The 7,410-nt window shown below is 38.5% G+C and overlaps 1 pseudogene; it reads left to right on the forward strand.

The window, feature by feature from the left end:
• The first annotated feature begins 5,731 nt into the window (after positions 1 to 5,731).
• Positions 5,732 to 7,116, forward strand: LOC112834818 (dipeptidyl peptidase 1 pseudogene; annotated as a pseudogene).
• Positions 7,117 to 7,410: the final 294 nt, after the last annotated feature.

Genomic DNA, 7,410 nt, shown 5'->3' on the forward strand with positions numbered 1-7,410 from the left:
GTGGCTGAGAACCAAGGCTTTTCTAGCCGCTGAACATCCAAACCAATGTCACTAACTCGTATGATTGTGAAGGGGCTGTACCAAATCTAGGCAAATCTATCAAATCTAGGCATACACACACACATATTCATATAATATATAGTTCTATATATAATATACCCATGTATATATATACACATATAGATCATATATATCTATTATATATATGATTTTAAAATACATAATAGGTATATAATATATATTATATTTAATAGGTATATGTACATATACACACACATATACATATGTATTTATAATGGGTATCTTGAAGAGGCAAGGGACAAAAAGAAAAAGGTTGGTGTCCAATTTTTTTTTAAACTTGAAATATATATTTGCGAAAGCTCCACTCAGGACATTTCTGTTTCTGTTTCATTGCTTAGAACTCTGTCACTGTGTCACATGGTCACCAATGGTTGCAATGGAGTTGGAGGATAGAAGTATTTTTACCTGGTGCAAACCATCATTTTTTTAAACAAAGGATAAAGACCAATATTCACAGGTGCAAAGGCCTTTGCTGTCTTGAATTACTGGTCAATGCAAGGCTGTCTCTGGCTACATGAGAAAACAGGTCCCAGGGAAGACAAGAAATCTCAGGACATCTTTTCTAAAACAGAGGACATTGCCTAGGATGGTGATTCCCCCCCCCCCCCATTATCTTTTATTTCCAAATTATCTTTCTTTAAATTTTTTTTATTAGTTTCAGCCTAGGATGGTGATTCTTATTGCAGCATCTTAAGTCTTATTACTAGGAGAAATCATTTCCAGATTTTGCAAGCAAGATGTTAGTTTTTGGTTGGTGTGAGTTTTTTCTTCATAGATGTTTTAGTGAGAAGATAGAAGTGACTCAGGAATTTCATCATTTATTCAGACATGATCATAGGAAAGACACAAAATGTAGTATGACATGGCAGTCCTTGATTACAGTGGTGGTTTCTGAAGTGAAAAAATCCATGGGTAGATTTGAAAGTAATATTAGTTAATTACCTTCTGTGTGGTAAGTACTAAGATATATACAAAGGTGAAGTCTATTGATGCTACCTTTTTTTATTATCAAGTAGAACAAATGAGATAAGAATGTAAATAATTCTAAGCTAAAACCTCTTTGAGGACATTGCATATGGTTTGGTCAAATTTTTTCTTCTAAATGTGTCTAATGCCTCATTGATAGAAGTAAATAGTCACTAAAAGCTTCCTAAATTAGCAATATAAAATCAAATGCCGTAGATAAATTCAGTTACGAAGATACATATGCGTGCTCTGGGGCAGAGCAGGGAAACAGATCTCAGACCGGGTAATTTGTGGGCGTTGTGGCTTTTAGCTAGGCCCTATGATGTAAGTAGGACTTGGTTAGAGATGGGAAGATGCTGAATGAGAGGGAAACAGAGGAGGGAGGACTAGCATGATATGCTACAGTTTTCAGTGAAGGAAGCAAGGAGAGGAGAAAGGAGGAAGATCTCACCTGCATCACAGGGGTTCTTGACCAGGTCTTTAATCTTTGGACAATATGAAGCTGTTGAAGTTCTGAGAGAAGGTATCAGGGATATGTGGGTTGAAATGGAGAAGGAGACATGGGAGACAGGAAAATAAATCTGGATCTTCTGCCTGGTCTCCCTGACTCCAATAATGAGGATTTAAATAAGATGGTAAGATTATATATTAAGAAACCTTAAGTGTTCAGAATTGGGAAAATTTTAATCCTCATTACAAAACACTGTCTTCATTTTCTAGGCATGGCTTGCTTTCATTCATTCATGTATTTACTTATGTTTATGTAAAATAATGTAATAAGCGCTATGAACAGCAAACCCAAACTAAACAGATGGTCTTCCCCAACCACCTAGTACCCCTACTTCTTCCCAATTGATTTCTCTGGTAAGCATTTCTTTATTTCCTTTTTTATATGGTTTTATTGCATTTATATGTATCTCTTAAAAAGCATGGTTTTTAAATTTATTTTATTATTATTTCTTTAAATTTTATTTTATTATGTTGGTCACCATACAACACATCATTTGTTTTTGATGTAGTGATCCACGATTCATTGTTTTCGTGTAACACCCAGAAGCATGGTTTTTTTAAAGCTGTTTTTAACTTTCTAGAAAGATATTATGTATGTATTATTTGGGGCCTGATGTCTCTCATTTAATATTATTTTGCTAAGACCTTTGACATACTTTAAAATGCAACTTCCTTTTGCATTTTTATTTTTCTTTTAGTTGTGATGAACTTGATAATGACCCAATAGTATTTAAATTAAATGAATTAATTTGCCCAGTTTATTTTTATTTTTATTTTATTTTTTACTTTTCATTTATTTATTTATTTGAAATTTTTAAAATTTAAATTCAGGGCGCCTGGGTGGCTCAGTTGGTTAAGTGACTGCCTTCGGCTCAGGTCATGATCCTGGAGTCCCGGGATCGAGTCCCACATCGGGCTCTCTGCTTGGCGGGGAGTCTGCTTCTCCCTCTGACCCTCTTCCCTCTCGTGCTTTCTATCTCTCATTCTCTCTCTCTCTGAAATAAATAAATAAAATTAAAAAAAATAAAAAAATAAAATTTAAATTCAATTAATATATAATGTATTATTAGTTTCAGAGGTAGAGGTCAGTGATTCATCAGTCTTATATAATACCCAGTGTTAATTACATCACGTGCCCTCCTTAATATCCATCACCCAATTACCCCATCTCCCCCACCCCCTTCCTTCCACAACCCTCAGTTTGTTTCTTAAGATTCAGAGGCTTTTATGGTTTGTCTCCCTCTCTTATATCATTTTCTTTTATTGTTTCCTCTCTTCCCCTATGATCTTCTGTTTTGTTTCTTAAATTCCACATGAGTGAGATCATATGATAATTGTCTTTCTCTGATTAACTTATTTCTCTTAGCACAGTACTCTCTAGTTCTATCCACGTCATCGCAAATGGCAAGATTTCATTTTTTGATGGCCTGAGTAGTATATATCTATATCTATAGATATAGATATATACAAGGGAATACTACTCAGTTTATATATATATATATATATATATATACATCTATCTATCTATATATATATATACCACATCTTCTTCATCCATTCATCTGTTGATGGACATCTTGGCTCTTTCCATAGTTTGGCTATTGTGGACATTGCTGCTATAAACATTGGGGTGCAGGTGCCCCTTCAGATCAATACATTTGTATCTTTGGGGTAAATACACAGTAGTGCAATTGCTGAGTCATGGCGTAGTTCTATTTTCAACTTTTTGAGGAACCTCCACACTGTTTTCCAGAGTGAGTGCACCAGCTTGCATTCCCACCAGTGTAACAGGGTTCCTTTTTTTTTCCACATCCCTGCCAACATCTGTCATTTCCCGACTTGTTAATTTTAGCCATTCTGACTGGTGTGAGGTCATATCTCATTGTGGCTTTGATTTGTTTTTCCCTGATGGCGAGTGACGCTGAACATTTTTTCACGTGTCTGTTGGCTGTTTGTATGTCTTCTTTGGAGAAATGTCTGTTCATGTCTTCTGCCCATTTCTTTTTTTTTTTTTTTAAGATTTTATTTATTTGACAGAGCACAAGCAGAGGGAGAGAGAGGGAGAAGCAGGCTCCCTGCTGAGCAAGGAGCCCGATGTGGGACTTGATCCCAGGACCCTGGGATCATGACCCGGGCTGAAGGCAGCCACTTAACCAACTGAGCCGCCCAGGCGTCCCGTCTTCTGCCCATTTCTTGATTGGATTATTTGTTTTGGGGTGTTGAGTTTGATAAGTTCTCTATAGATTTTGGATACTAGCCCTTTATCTGATAAGACATTTTAATTTGCCCAGTTCAGCTTGTTGTCACTGGGACAAATTCATGAGAAGCCTGGATCCAATCTTAGTTTCACTTGCCATAGCCATGAAATAGTTAAATCTGTTAAATTCAATCTTAACCTAATTGAAATGTCTTTGCTACCACCCAGTAAACATCGGTTATAAAATATGAACGTAGCTTTTTTGGCTATGCACGGTAGGACATTTCCTCAGATGCACCATAGATAATTTCAGCAAAATATCATAAATTTCATGAATTTGTAGTTATCAACCCCCTAATCAGAATATTCATTAAATATGTGCTAAAGTAGTAAATATTGGATGTGCCAGTTACAGATGCATATAAAAATGTTAACTCTGGGTGATGCTTAATCTCTTAGATCAAGCAAAGCTGAGTATAGGAATTTTGTCATATTTGACTATTCATACTTTTTTTTAAGATTTTATTTATTCATTTGCGAGAGAGACAGAGAGAGAACAAGCAGGGGGAGAGGCAGAGGGAGAGGGAGAAGCAGACTCCCTGCTGAGCAGGGAGCCCGATACGGGACTCGATCCCAGGACCCTGGGATCATGACCTGAGCCGAAGGCAGACGCTTAACTATCTGAGCCACCCAGGCGCCCCCCCCTTTTTTTTTTATAACACTCTAGGAGAAAGGTCCTGAACTAGATGGATATTGTTTAGTTGTTCTCCATATCTAGGAAAAATTTCGGACCTGATTAATCAGAAAAAAATGCAATTGTCTAATTTCACAAGAAGTATACAATCTGACATGCATCTTTGCAGCATTAAATCACATCATGAGTATATTTTTCCAGATATTTGTATCTTTCCTGGGTCGTGGCTTTCCTTGCTGCTTGACAGCCTTCCAGGATTAGAGGGACTGGCTTATGCCAGTTTGCCTGGCTTTCCAGTTTTAACACCGAAAGTCTTGCATCCCAGTACGGGCCAAGCCTGTAAATGCTTTGTCAGGCACCTAGAATCTTGGATAGTTAGGCCATGTCATGATCAGTAATACACTCTCTTCTAGTGATGAATTTCAGAAATATTAGATTCTCATTTACATTTTAATATAACATTTGTACTCTTTCAAATTTATATTTTGTAGTATGTACAAAAACCCCTAAAATATAAATATTTAAAACCCATCTTTTTAAACTAATTACATTATAGAATATTTATAAAGTCATTTTATTTAAGTGTATATAGTAATCTGAACTAGAAAGACTTTCTCGTTAGGCTTTAATGAAGAAATGAGAATGATTTGTGGCTAGCATTTCCGTTGTTTGTATGCATTGCATGAGAATAATTTGTTTTTGCAATACTGAGATTGAAAGAGCTTCCTGTTTTAATTTTCTTTCTCTAAAAGGGCTTAGAAAAACTTACTCTCTTTGAGAGGAAATAGAGTGTAGTACTTTCAAGTACTGAAATAAAAAGTTTTTTTTTTAAATTTTTTATTGTTATGTTAATCACCATACATTACATCATTAGTTCTTGATGTAGTGAGTACAAAGCCTGGCTCTTCCACATACTAACTCTGTGATCTTGGCCAAGTTGCTTAAGTTTATGAAAACATAATTTCTTGGGCGCCTGGGTGGCTCAGTTGGTTAAGCGACTGCCTGCGGCTCAGGTCATGATCCTGGAGTCGTGGGAGCGAGTCCCGCATCGGGCTCCCCGCTCAGCGGGGAGTCTGCGTCTCCCTCTGACCCTCCCCCCTCTCATGTGCTCTCTCTCTCTGTCTCATTCTCGCTCTCTCAAATAAGTAAATAAATAAAATCTTAAAAAAAAACATAATTTCTTGATGTTAGCATGGTATGATAATTAGTACCATTCAGGCTCTCTCCCCTCTGCTCTTTGGCAACTGCTCTCTCCTTTTCCTCCCCTAGGGGGCGGCACCAGCATGGGTCCCTGGCCCTGCTGGTTGCTCACTGCCCTCCTTCTGCTTCTCTCCTTTGTTGGCACTACACACTGCCACACCTGCCAAATGCACCTAACCTGAGGTGCTGGGTACCTGGGTCTTCCAGGTGGGCCACCTTGGTTCCCAACATGGCATCAACTGACGACCACCAGAAAAAAATGTAGCGGTGCACCTTGAGAAGCTGGATACAAGTATGTGATAATTTTGTCAATACTGACCATTTCACCATCATTTACAGTCAAGGCTTTGAGATTGTGTGAATGACTACAAGTGGTTTGCCTTTTTTAATTGTAAAGAAGAGGACAGACGGCAAGGTAACCGGTTACTGCCATGAAACCATGGCTGGATGGGTGCCTGATGTGCTGGGCAGGAACTTAGTTAGGTTTCACTGGAACTAAGGTGGCACGACCTCTCAGAATGTGAGCGTGAGCACGGCACACCTTGAGAGTCTTCAGGAAAACTCTTCTAATGGGCTCTACAAATACAGCCATGACTTTGTGAAAGCAATCAATGCCATTCAAAAGTCTTGGACTGCAACCACATACATGGAATATGAGACTCTTAACCCTGACAGAGATGATTAGGAGAGGTGTTGCCACAGCCAGAGAATCCTAAGGCCCAAACCTGTAGCGCTTACTGCTGACATACATGAAATGATTTTACATTTGCCAGCATCTGGGGACCAGAGAAATGATTGTGGTACCAATTTTGTTACTTCTGTTCAAAACCAAACATTTTGTGGAAGCTGCTACACATTTGCTTCTAGGAATATGCTGGAAGCAAGAAACCTTATAATAACCAACAATACTCAGACCCCAATCGTGACTCTTCAGGAGGTTGTCTCTTGCAGCCAGTATGCTCAAGGCTGTGAAGGTGACTTCCCATACCTCACTGCAAGAAAATATGCCCAAGATTTTGGACTGGTGGAAGAGGTGTGCTTTCCTACATAGGCACCGATTCCCCACACAAACCAAAGGAAGACTGCTTCCGTTACTACACCTCTGAGTAGCACTATGTGGGAGGCTTCTCTGGGGGCTGCGATGAAGCCCCGAGGAAGCTTAAGCTGGTCCATTATGGGCCCCTGGCAGTTGCTTTTGAAGTCTATAATGACTTCCTCCACTACCACAAGGTGATCTACTACCACACTGGTTTGAGAGACCCCTTCAACGCCTTTGAGTTGATTAATCATGCTGTTTGGTTGGTGGACTCTGGTTGGTGACTCAGGCTCTGGGATGGATTACTGGATTGTTAGAATCAGCTGGGGCACTAGCTGGGGTAAAGATGGTTACTTCCAGATCCACAGAAGAACTGATGAGTGTCCAATTGAAAGCATAACAATGGTGGCCACACCATTTCCTAAATTGTAGGGTATATGTCCCAGCATTTCATATTGACCACTATCAGTCATGAAAGGAGATTGATTTATTCACAGACTGGAGACTTTTATAGCAGCAATTTCAAAATATTACACACAGATTCCTCTGAAGATTTTTGCCTTTAAAATGAAAACTGCCTTTGATTTGAATATACCTTCCTATTGACCACTGGCCTATTTATAGCTATGCAGTAACAAAATACAGGATTTTGTTATTCCTTTGTAATCTAAACATGCTGTATTTTTAAAAGTCTGTGTTCTCATTGTAAAAATCACAAGAATGGCA

Source organism: Callorhinus ursinus, unplaced genomic scaffold (assembly GCF_003265705.2).
Source record: "Callorhinus ursinus isolate GAN/ISIS: 27379988/994484 unplaced genomic scaffold, GSC_fseal_2.0 scaffold17, whole genome shotgun sequence".
Taxonomy (NCBI): domain Eukaryota; kingdom Metazoa; phylum Chordata; class Mammalia; order Carnivora; family Otariidae; genus Callorhinus; species Callorhinus ursinus.